Genomic DNA, 11,448 nt, shown 5'->3' with positions numbered 1-11,448 from the left:
ATCTAGAATACATTTAAAGTCTGTATTGGGTTATAGCTGTCCATTTAATAGATATTATAGTATTTTTCTGGAACTTGTGCAGGATCTAATACGCCGATGTGGAACTTATAACCAAGCAGAAAGGACTGATGTTCTAAGTATTGCTCAAGATCCCTATCTTTCTTACACCAAGAAGGATAGAAAACACAGATAACTGAAGGGACAAAGGGTACAGATTTAACATTTTATTTATTTTCTTGTAAAATTTCAAGTTACTTGAATGAAATTTTGTAAATGCCAGAAAGCTCTTATGCTTCTCATTCCGTTTCTTTCCCCATTATTATTTTCCTGTTCTCCTTTGGGGAAGTGTGATTGTATCATGTATATTGTGTATTGTTCTTTATCAGATTTGTTATTTTCTTCTGTTTTGTTAAGGTCTCAATGAATGGCTTCTTACTAGGGACATTTTTGTTTGCAAAGCTAATGATTTCGTTAGTTAAAAGTTTAAGACTAGGGTTAACAAGGATTACCCCCACTAGATAAAGCCACCAGAATTGAAATTAGGGTCCCCCCTTAACATCAAGTCAACTTCAGTTGGCTGTTAAGTGTAATTTAGGGGAGGGGATTAATACTAGTTAACCCTTAAAATTAAGGCTTAATTTGGGAGATAATCATTCAGAGGGAATCATTCAGAAGGGTAACACTTTCCCGTAGGTGGACTGAAAACCTTTTTCTGGGATTGTAATTTTAAAGATGATATCAATCAAATGAGTTAGAGCTGAGCTTCAGATGCGAATAAATTAGAGCCGAGCCTTTAGTAGCTTGGATGATTACCTTGTAAAAATAGTATTTAAGACAGGATAAGTAAGGGGTATTTGGATCCTATTTATTTATTGCAAAAAGTGTTTATTAGTAAAAAAAAAATAAATGCCTCTATTTAAAAAAATAGTTTTCATCCAAAAACACTTTTGGTTTCAAAAACTTGTTTTATGATAATTAAGTAAAATTTGTTTTTCAAATTAAAAACTGTTTTTTTAAGGGAAACACTTTTGAAGCTCAAAATAATAATGTTAAATCTGATTTGATAAAATAGTTTTTAAGAAAAATTACAATTAAAACTGTTTTTTAGAATAAATATTTTTATAAAAATTTTTTAAAAAAATGGACCAACACCCACTAAAACTTCTGTACGTTCAAGCCCGGTTTCGTTTATTACCGAGACCCTGGAAGTCTATTTAGGTTCGGCTCATATGATTAGGTTTTAGTTCTGACTTATGAGTTGGCTGACGTACATGACACTAACACTATTAGTCGCAGAAGCAGTCGAAATAGAATATGATGACTAAGCAAAAATAATTTTTCTTGTTTAGTTGGGCTGCTTATTTTTGACTCCATCCTTAAGTATAACGCACAACTCCATATACCCGTTATTAGTCTTTAGTTCTTATTGCCCTCCTTTTTTTACACAAGTCTATTTCTTATTTTTATTTTTATCGATAAAAACAGAAGTCTATTTCTTATGTGTGGTTCTTGGTTATCCAAAACATAAATTGTCGTATTCTTTGCTTTTTTAGAGTTTAGGCTTCCCGTTATTTACCCTTGGAAAAAGTGTGGAGTTGTAGACAGCGGATGTGAAAGAAGTCAAAGAACTAAATAATGGGTAAAGTGGAGCACAAAAGGATCTTGTAAATGATCAACATGTTCCCTTCTTGCCGTGCTTCAGAGTTCATTCTAATTCATTTAAAATGTGAACGCAAACTTTTATTCTCAATAAAGAACCTCCTCAGCAAATGAGTTCGATTCGGTTTGGTGAAATTTCGAGTATAATTGGATTCGGAATCAATAATCAGAAAATACGTAATTTCTTGAAATTTTTTATTGTGTAAGTTAGATTTACACAAGGTTTAGGTTGTTTTGTCACAAAGAAATCCTTGCAATGACCCAATCGTGTTCCAAACACACTTAGCGTGTCCTCACTCGTGGTTCGTATTATACTAGATCTCCACGAGCAAAAAATTATTTCGTATCTTAATCCTAACGTTATTCTTGAATTAAGGACAAGGTGATAAATCAAGGCATTCAAGGGTATCAATTTTGGTCATTGGGAAACAAATCATCCAATGCTAATTGAATTCTTCGATTTGAAATTTGAAGTACCATGTTGGAGGAAACCAATGTAAGTTCTTTAGTAGTTTTGAGGAATTGCACAAGGCAATTTCTTGGGCTGAGAATATCGAGGCCAATACTGAATAACCACTCCAGTTACAATGACTTTCTATATGATGAGAACAAAAATTTTACTACTAATTTGCTGCTGACGCGAACGTGGAGATATGGATTTGGATAAAAAATTTAATTTGAAACAAGATTCAACGAGGTATCAAAAATTTGATGTTATCAAACTTTTGTAACCATTAGATCTCATCTTACACTTCTAGAAACATGAGATTCTGTTATATTCATAGACTTTAATATTGTCCGGCCTTTGAAAGATATGTCTCCGAAAATCGATGCCACTAACATGCACAGGATTATTTAGGATATTTGAGGCCTTCCAAGGCGGCTGCCCTAATTGGCCTAAGGGTGAGCCTAGAATCTGTCTTAATTGGACTGGAGTTCACAGAAACTGCTTGAAGAAGGAAAATTTACAAACAGGATAGTGAATTCATTGACCAACTATTTCTTCTCAAACAAGACATTGCAAGTTGTTCATGTATCAAAAGACGTTTCCAATTCCCAATCATTTGACACTCATGCACTAACTTATTAGTACATGTGCAGTATCCTGTTTGTAAAGAAACATTAACGTCGACATCAATTAAGTCATCAACGCCTTCAGTTTGTGAAGGACTAGAGTTTTTGTACTAATTAACCCACGACTTTTGTTACACTAATTGTGTTTTTACCTTAACTAATTCTCATCACTCACTTTGTATCTCTCCGTCACTCTTGGCATTCTTGCAACAAAAAAGTCTTCATGATTCCTTCTTCTTCTTCTTCACTCTTTCACAACTTGTCTAACCATCGTTTCTCAAATTCATTCAGAAGCTTCTTTTTCATACCAACAACTTTAGCACTCGTAACATGTCTTTTCATTCTTATTTACATCTCCTCGACCTCAAAGCTTTTCTTCACTGATCACCATCAGTCACGTGATCTACTACTTAAACCATCCCTTGGATATTCACTAAACCCTTCAAAAACTCAACAAGAGATTCAGTCTCAATATCAAAACACTAGTTTCTATGTTCCTAAGTCAACTGAAGCTGGTCAAAGTTTGAGTTCTTTGCATAATATTGGTAGAAAAGAAGATGAGATTCACAAGGGTAAAAAAACCTTTTTAGCTCAAATGGTATGCTTGTTTTGAGTTTTGAGTTTTGTGTTAATGTTTAATTATTGAGTTTGTTTAAGTTTTGGCTATTGCTCATGTTACTGTTCTATTAAATAATGATCTTCAAAGTGCTTTCATGTTTCAGCAACCAAAAGAAAAAAAGAAACTATAAACTTGTATTTGACTAGTAGACTTTGAAAAGTAGTTGTGAGCATGCATTTAGTAAATTGATATATGGAGGAAACTGACTTTAATTTAGGACAATGTGATTATTGGGGAAATTGATATCATTCTGCTAGACAAGGAGGAAAACTTGTATAGGCTGTAGGCTTCAAATGTTGCTGCGTACGGTAGGCGAACTCAAGTAAGTAATATATGTAGTTCACTTTAGTATAGTCTTTTGGTTAAAGTGGAACGACTTCTTTGTTACATACTCTGTGTCCTTTGATTGTTGTAGACATTTAGTTCTTGAAGTGAGTATACACTATACAGAGTACATTTTAGAAAAAAAATTGAGTGCCGTGGCAGTACACAATTATAAAAGTTCTCAGGAGATATACGAAAATTACAAAGTTGAGTATCCTAGATATTGAATTTATTTTCTTGAATTGGGAATTAATTATTGTTATTGGTGTAGGTGTTAATGCGAATGAAGAGGTGTTCCACGACGAAGATATCTTTATGGAAGATTATAATGAGATGAATAGGAGCTTTAAGATATATGTCTATCCTCATAGGAAAGATGATCCCTATGCCCACGCACTCTTACCAGTGGACTTCGAACCGGGTGGAAACTATGCAAGTGAAAGTTACTTTAAGAAGGCTCTTATGCAGAGCCATTTTATTACAGAGGAACCTGCAGAGGCAAATCTTTTTTCTTGCCTTTCTCTATTGCAAGCTTGCGGTATGACAAAAGAGTGAGTGTTGGAGGAATCCCAGATTTTGTTCGATCTTATATCTTCAATATCAGTCACAAATATCCCTATTGGAATCGAACTGGTGGAACAGACCATTTTTACGTTGCTTGTCATTCCATTGGAAGGTCAGCAATGAATAAAAGCAGAGGAGGTTAAGTTCAATGCAATTCAGGTTGTCTGTTCTTCAAGCTATTTCCTATCTGGGTACATCGCTCACAAAGATGCATCTTTGCCACAAATCTGGCCAAGACAAGGAGATCCTCCAAATGTCTCTTTGTCTAGAAGGTAATCCACTTCTTTCATGTAGTAGATTTTCTTTAACATTGACATCCACGCCCGAAGTTAATACGCCAACATCAACAGATAAATAAACTCATATGCTATTGATTTTTTGGTGCTGTAAATAATGTATAAATTGTGGTGAATCTATAAGTTTATGGTATTAGTTTTCTTTTTATAAGACCAAATAAGAGCGCTCAGTACCTGTAGAGGCTAATATTTGTTTTTATAAGTCTAAAATATTAATCCTAATATTTGTTTTAAAAAAAAAGAAGTAAAATTAGTCCTTGTAGAGGCATGAACCTTTGACTATGCACTTAAAACTTAAATGCTGTTGCTACCGACTAGGCTCTCTTGTTTCAACATTATAGTTCTTACTAAGCTAATATATACACTAAACTTTCTGGAGGATGGGGCCCTTATATTGCACCAACTTCTGGGGGGCCAGCCACTCGCTGACTGTGCTCAGGCCGCCCTTGGCTCCAGCCCAACAAAATTTAGGAAAAACAATTATTATATGGTATAATTAGTTAAAATGTTGCAAGTCACCCCAATTTTTTCCAACTATTGCCCCTACAAGAGTTGCAACGTGATACCCTCAAACTCAGATCTCTGTCTGGGAATTTTGCCACACAAATAACAAAGTGAAAACAAAACCGGGCTAGTATGTCTTGTGTTGGAGTTATCCCTCACATGAGGAGAGAAACCTGAGTCGACAGACGGGCAATTCGGTCGTCCTTGAAGTCGATACCAAGGCCAGATGAAGCCGCCCGCTCGAGTTCCAAGTAACATAGGGCGACCCGCTCAAAGTGACTCAAATTTCCGGGTCTTGGACTTCGACTTCAGCCAGTGAAGCGCCACGCCGCCGACATAATTTTTGTGGGCCTTGCTACAAGATGCCGCGAAATTTGGTTTTGGAGATAAAACCAAAAATCAAGGTTTTGGAAAAACCTAACCATGAGAACCAAACAAGTCGGAAAGATTGGAATCCGGACTAAAACAAAGAGAGATAACCTTTACAGAGATACAACCACGCAAAAGAGATAAGAGTGATCTAGTAAGGTGAGATCAGTAAAGGAGAGATTGTAATCTTCCTTCCCACTTTATTAAGAACGGCTCTTGTGGAAGTAGACATCATTGGCGAACCACGGTAAATCTTTGTGTTGTGGTTTTCTTTTTTTACTTTTATTATTCATTTGTTAATAGTTGTTTAATGAGTTGAAGTGTTAGTATAGGTTGTAGTTGATATTTAGATTTTGTCCGGAGTTAATTGTGTTCATACAAGTTATACGTGGTAGGGGGAACCGATTGGTATTGGTGTCCCCAACAAGTGGTATCGAGCCAGTTGGAATGCTTTAGGGTGTTATCCGAATCTTGGTAGAAGGTGTTTGATAAATTTCGAGAGAAGATTTGAGGTTAAATAACTTGTAGAGATGGACCATTCCGTGAACACTTCGTATGATGAGTCCGGATAGGAGTTAACTACACCATCCGAAAAGCCAAGATGGAAGGCTTGCTATACTCGCAAAGGACGAAGCACTTCCCCATCGGAATGAGGGAGTAAAACCGTAAAAAGGCCCATGAAGGCCGAGTGGAAAAAGCTTGACGTAAAAGCCGATTGGATACATTCGACGGTGGATTGACAGCAATTGTCTTTCACCATGTGGCCCAGAGACTACTGACGCCCATGGAAGAAACTTCAAGACCTTTATGAGAGGAAGTCGGGTGGAAACAAAGTGCTAGTCGTTAAGAAGTTTGCGCAACCACGAAGTACCAAGAAGGTTCTTCAATGTCCGAGCATCTTAACGAAGCACGAATATCATCAATGGATGCATTTGATGAAGATCAATTTGGGAGGCGAAGTTGAGGCTTTGTTTCTATTAGGCTCTACCGCAAAAAGTTGGGAGACATTAGCGGTTTTTCTACATGGGCGACCCGAGGATGGAATTGTTACCATGGAGATGGCTACCACATCTTTGTTGAACGAGGAGACTAGAAAGAGTGCAAGAAGCTCTTCTCACTCGAGAGATCCTTTTCACAGAAGCGGGGGAGGTCGAAGCGAGAAAACCATCTCGTTCTAGAGGTGATGATGTATAAATCTAGGGGTGAAGCTAGAACTCCTAAGCGCAGAGGCAATGTTACTATTTTTGCCACCAAAGGCCACGGATATGAGTCTGAGAGAACGAAGAGGGATGAGAAGAATAACCGCGGTACATGAAGACATGGTGCGAGGAACGGAAAACAGGTGCAGAGATACTACCGCGACTAGTCGGCGACCTAGTGGGGAATTGTGTCGGTGTGGTGTGTCTTTGTCTTAGTACCTCATGTCGGGATACGAGTGGGTGATAGATACTGAGGATCCATCATCCACAATCGCGCATTGTGGGATTCTTCACTACCTACACCGTGGTGAATATGGTGAAGTGAGGATGGGTGCTGATGGCGTCTCAAGATTATAGGCATTGGAGATGTTCATATAGAAACCAATGTCGGCTACACCTTGACACTCAAAAAGGATGTAAGACATGTCCCCGACATACGGTTAAGCCTAATTTAATTTGGGAAATTAGATGGCGATGGCTTTGTAAACTCGTTTGGTAGCGGGTATGGAACCCGACCGGAGGTTCCATTGAAGCAAGCGGAGGAAAGAAAACTTGCTCTCTTTACAAAACACAGGGCTAGTTTGTGTAAAGCGGTTTAATCTGTGCGTAAGAAGAAGCTTCATCTGGCTGTGGCACAAGAGAGACCGTATCCACACGGGCATAAAAGGGATGGAAGTTCTTGCTAAGCAAAAGGCCATGCCGGACATTAAAGGTACACATTTAAATACATGTACTCATCGTTTGGTAGGAAAGCAACGCAGGTGTCTTTCCAAAGATTCCCGTCTCACGTAAAGGACACCGTCCCCGAGCTAGTGCACCACGGACTTATGTGGTCCTATGAGTGAAGTCCCACCGTGGAGCTTCGTACTTTTGACATTCATTGATGATGCGTCAAGAAAGATATGGGCCTATAGTCGAAGACCAAGGATGAAGTACTTGGCGTGTTTGAGAAATTCCACAAAGATGGTGGAAAGAGAGACGGGAAGTTGTTGAAGTGTATTCGCTCGGATAATGGGGGTGAGTACATTGGGCCATTTGAAGAGTATTGCGAGTCATGGGATTAATGGTCATGAGCGCACCGTTCAAGACACCGCAACGAATGGAATAGCGAGAGAATGAACCGCACCATTGTAGAGAGGATAAGATGCATGCTATCTCACTCTAAGCTACCTAGAAGCTCTTTGGGTAGAGAAGCAATCGCATCTGGCCGTGCATGTGATCAACTTTGTCACCCGAAGAAAGCCTACGAATAGTGATTATCCGAGAGAGTATGGTGGTCGAGAGATGTTGATTATGGATACTTGGTGGTATTTGGGTGCGGGGCATTTGTCATATTAGAAGGATGAGAGATCCAAGCTTGATGACAAAGCCAAGCGGTGCATTTTTCCGGGTTATGGAGATGAAAAGTTTTGTTACAAACTCTATGATCCGATTAACAAGAAGGTAATCCCAAGTCGAGATGTTGTGTTCTTAGAAGACCAAACCATAGCAGACTTTGAGGAGGGTGAGAATTTCTGAGGCTTTCACCAATGATCTTGTTGATTGAGAACCGAAGTTCCCTACGTGGAACGCGAGAAGGCATTGAGAATCTGAGAGAACCATGAGTTTGAAGCTCATGATGAGAATCTATTGCTCATAATGGGATAGAACCTATTGGTATAGAAGATCTGAGATGAGATGCATGAACCACCACCGACAGCGTAGTGCATCCTCGAGAGCACCGGCCAGGATGCGAGGAGGTCGACAGAGAGACTAGCTTCAACGGTATCCACCACATACGTCGCGTCTACTATCGGATGGTGGAGAACCTATGTACTATCAAGAGGCACTGAAGGTACGCAGACAAAGAAAAGTGGTTGAAGGCCATGCATGACGAGATGAATTCTTTGCATAATAATCACACTTACGAAGTTAGTTGAGAAACCCACGGGGAGAAAAGTTCTCAAGAATAAGTGGATATACAAAGTCAAGCATGAGGAAGAACAACCCAAGGCATGAGCCTGGCTTTTGTTGTTGTGAAGGATTCGGTCAAAGGAAAGGGATTGACTTTGATGAGATTTTCTCCTGTAGTGAAGATGACTTCTATCAGGGTGGTATTGGGTATGCCGCAAAGTATGAACCTAGAGGTTGAGCGACTAGATGTTAAAGACAACTTTTTCTTCATGGAGACCTTGAAGAAGATGTCTACATGGACCGCCCGAGGAGGGTTTGAGGTCAAAGCAAAGGAGCACCTAGTATGCTGCACGATAAAGAGCTTGTATGGGTTGAAAGCAAGCAAGGCGATTGGTACATAAAGTTTGACTCCTTTATGGTGAAGCAAGGATACAAGAAGTCCGCCTCGAGATCATTGTGTGTTTGTTGAGAGATTTCAGGATGGGGATTTCATTGTCTTCTTTCAGATGTGGATGATATGTTGATAGTTGGCCCAAACATCAACAAGATATCCAATTTGAAGAAAGACTTGAGTAAGTCCTTTGAGATGAAGGATTTGGGTCAAGCAAAGCGGATACTTGGGATCACGGATCACCGTGGCGAAAAGAGTGGAAAGTTGTGGCTTTCTCGAAAGCTACATTGAAGGTGTTGAAGAGATTCAACATGGATCAAAAGAGAAACCCGGTCCGGTTGTCCGCGGTGGCGCCCGCATGACCAAAGAGATGTGTCCTAAGGGTGTGAGCATGAGCAGAGTCGGATGGAAAATATTCCTTATGCATCCGATGCGGCGCTTTGATGTATGCCATGGTGTGTACTAGACCGGATATTGCTTTCGCCGTTGGGGTTGTAGCGATTTACATCAAATCCGGGTAAAGAACATTGGGAAGGTGTTAAGTGGATATTGAGATATCTCAAAGGCACTTCCAAATCATGTTTGTGTTTTGGTGGAAGTAAGCCCTTACTTGAAGGCTGCGATCCGATGAGACATGGCGGTGATGTTGACTTCGATGAAGTCCACCTCGGTTATCCGGGTTACTTTTGCGGGGGAGCGGTTTCTTGGCAATCTAAGTTGCAAAAGTGTGTTGCCCTCCACTTCTGAGAAAGTATATTGCGACCACCGAAGTGTTGCAAAGAGTCTTATGGATGAAGAGGTTCTTCGATCTAACTAGGGCTAAAAGCGAGAAGCAGTTTGTAGTTCTATGTATGGTCGGGCGCCATCCACTTGAGCAAGAATCCGAGTTTTCATTCTAGATCTAAGCACATACCGTGCGTTATCATTGGATTAGAAGTACTTCGAAGACAAGCATTTTGTGTATCGAGAAGATCCATACCGAACAAGAAGCGGGTCGGATATGATGATGACCAAAGTCTTACCGAAGGTAAGTTTGATGTTTGTTGTGCTATTCTTGGGAATGGCGGCCACCTCCTCCTATTGATTTGGCAATTGCATGGAGGTATCCCCCTCATTTGTTGGGGGGAGATTATTGAGTTATCCCTCACATGAGGGGAGGATTTGGAGCCGAAGCGGGCAAATTCAAATGATCGAAGTCGAGGCCAGCGCCGGATCGGATGAGGCGCCGTATTTCGAGTTCGATAACATAGAGGCGACCAGCTTTCAAAGAACCAGCCAGCTCGGCTTCCAGTCTTGGTGCGACTTCGGCGCTTCGGAGTGGCAGCGCCGGCTTTCGGACATAAATTTTGTGGGCCTTCTTCACGATTGCGAAATTTGGTTTTGGAGATAAAACCAAAATCAATGTTTTGGAAAACCTAACCAAGAACCAAACAAGTCGGGAAGGATTGGAATCGGACTAAAACAAAGAGATAACCTTCTGAGATACAACCCCCAGAAAGAGATATAAAGTGATCTAGTAAGTAGAGAGGCGTAAAGGAGAGATTGTAATCTTCCTTCCCACTTTATTAAGACCTGGCTCTTGTGGAAGTAGGCATCGTTCGTGGGAACCGGTAAATCTTTGTGTTGTGGTTTGCTTTTGCTTTACATTATTATCATTTGTTAATAGTTGTTTTAGCGAGTTGGGCATGTTAGTATAGGTTGTAGTTGATATTTAGATTTTGTCGGGAGTTGAATTGTGTTTCATCTGAGTTATCGTGTAGTGGGGAACAGGATGGTATTGGTGTAATCCCCAACATACCGTAGGTCACCTTGAGTGGGGGCCAAAACAGTGACTTATCTAGCAAAAAGTTAAGTTCGCTTCTCATATCTACATTTTGCTGTTCTGTAAATGTGATTACAGAAAGAAACTGGCATTCTTTGCTGGAGCTATAAACTCTCAATACGTAAGAAACTCCTTGAAGTATGGAAGAACGACTCAGAGATATATGTCAATTTCGGTCGGCTGCGAACCCCCTACTCTGACGCGCTTCTTGGCAGCAAGTTTTGCCTCCATGTAAAAGGTTTTGAAGTCAACACAGCACGGATAGGGGATGCATTATATTATGGTTGTGTCCCTGTAATCATTGCCAATCACTATGATCTTCCTTTCACAGATATACTCAATTGGAAGAGCTTCTCACTTGTCGTTGACACTTCGGATATACCACTGTTGAAGAAAATCCTACATGGGGTAAGCTCGGACGAGTACAGAGTGTTACAAAGGAATGCATTGAAAGTGCGTAAACATTTTCAGTGGAACCTTTTTCCTACAGATTATGATGCATTTTACATGGTGATGTATGAGTTGTGGCTTCGAAGAAATTCTTTGAGGTTCACTTCAAGTGAGTTGCTCAATTTTGATCATCAGCACAATAAAACTTGTATGAAATAAATTACACTCGATCACTCCCCTGTCACATATTTGGAGGGAAAAAATTTGGCTGCCGATTTCTGCCAAACATGGTGCTGACTTAAAACACTCTTGTACATGAGAAACCGGCTCCCATAGTAGTTATA

At 39.9% G+C, this 11,448-nt stretch overlaps 1 pseudogene across 1 annotated transcript; it reads left to right on the top strand.

Moving 5' to 3' along the window:
- Nucleotides 1-2,633: 2,633 nt before the first annotated feature.
- Nucleotides 2,634-11,352, top strand: LOC147508846 (putative glycosyltransferase At5g03795; annotated as a pseudogene). The gene is made up of 3 exons (XR_015218257.1): nt 2,634-3,305; nt 3,948-4,512; nt 10,793-11,352. The product of XR_015218257.1 is annotated as a putative glycosyltransferase At5g03795 (transcript).
- The last annotated feature ends 96 nt before the right edge of the window (nt 11,353-11,448 follow it).

This window comes from Coptis chinensis, chromosome 3, assembly GCF_015680905.1.
Source record: "Coptis chinensis isolate HL-2020 chromosome 3, ASM1568090v1, whole genome shotgun sequence".
In the NCBI taxonomy this organism is placed as follows: Eukaryota; Viridiplantae; Streptophyta; class Magnoliopsida; order Ranunculales; family Ranunculaceae; genus Coptis; species Coptis chinensis.
Note: the sequence above shows the minus strand (reverse complement) of the source record. Positions and strands in the feature narration are given on the sequence as shown.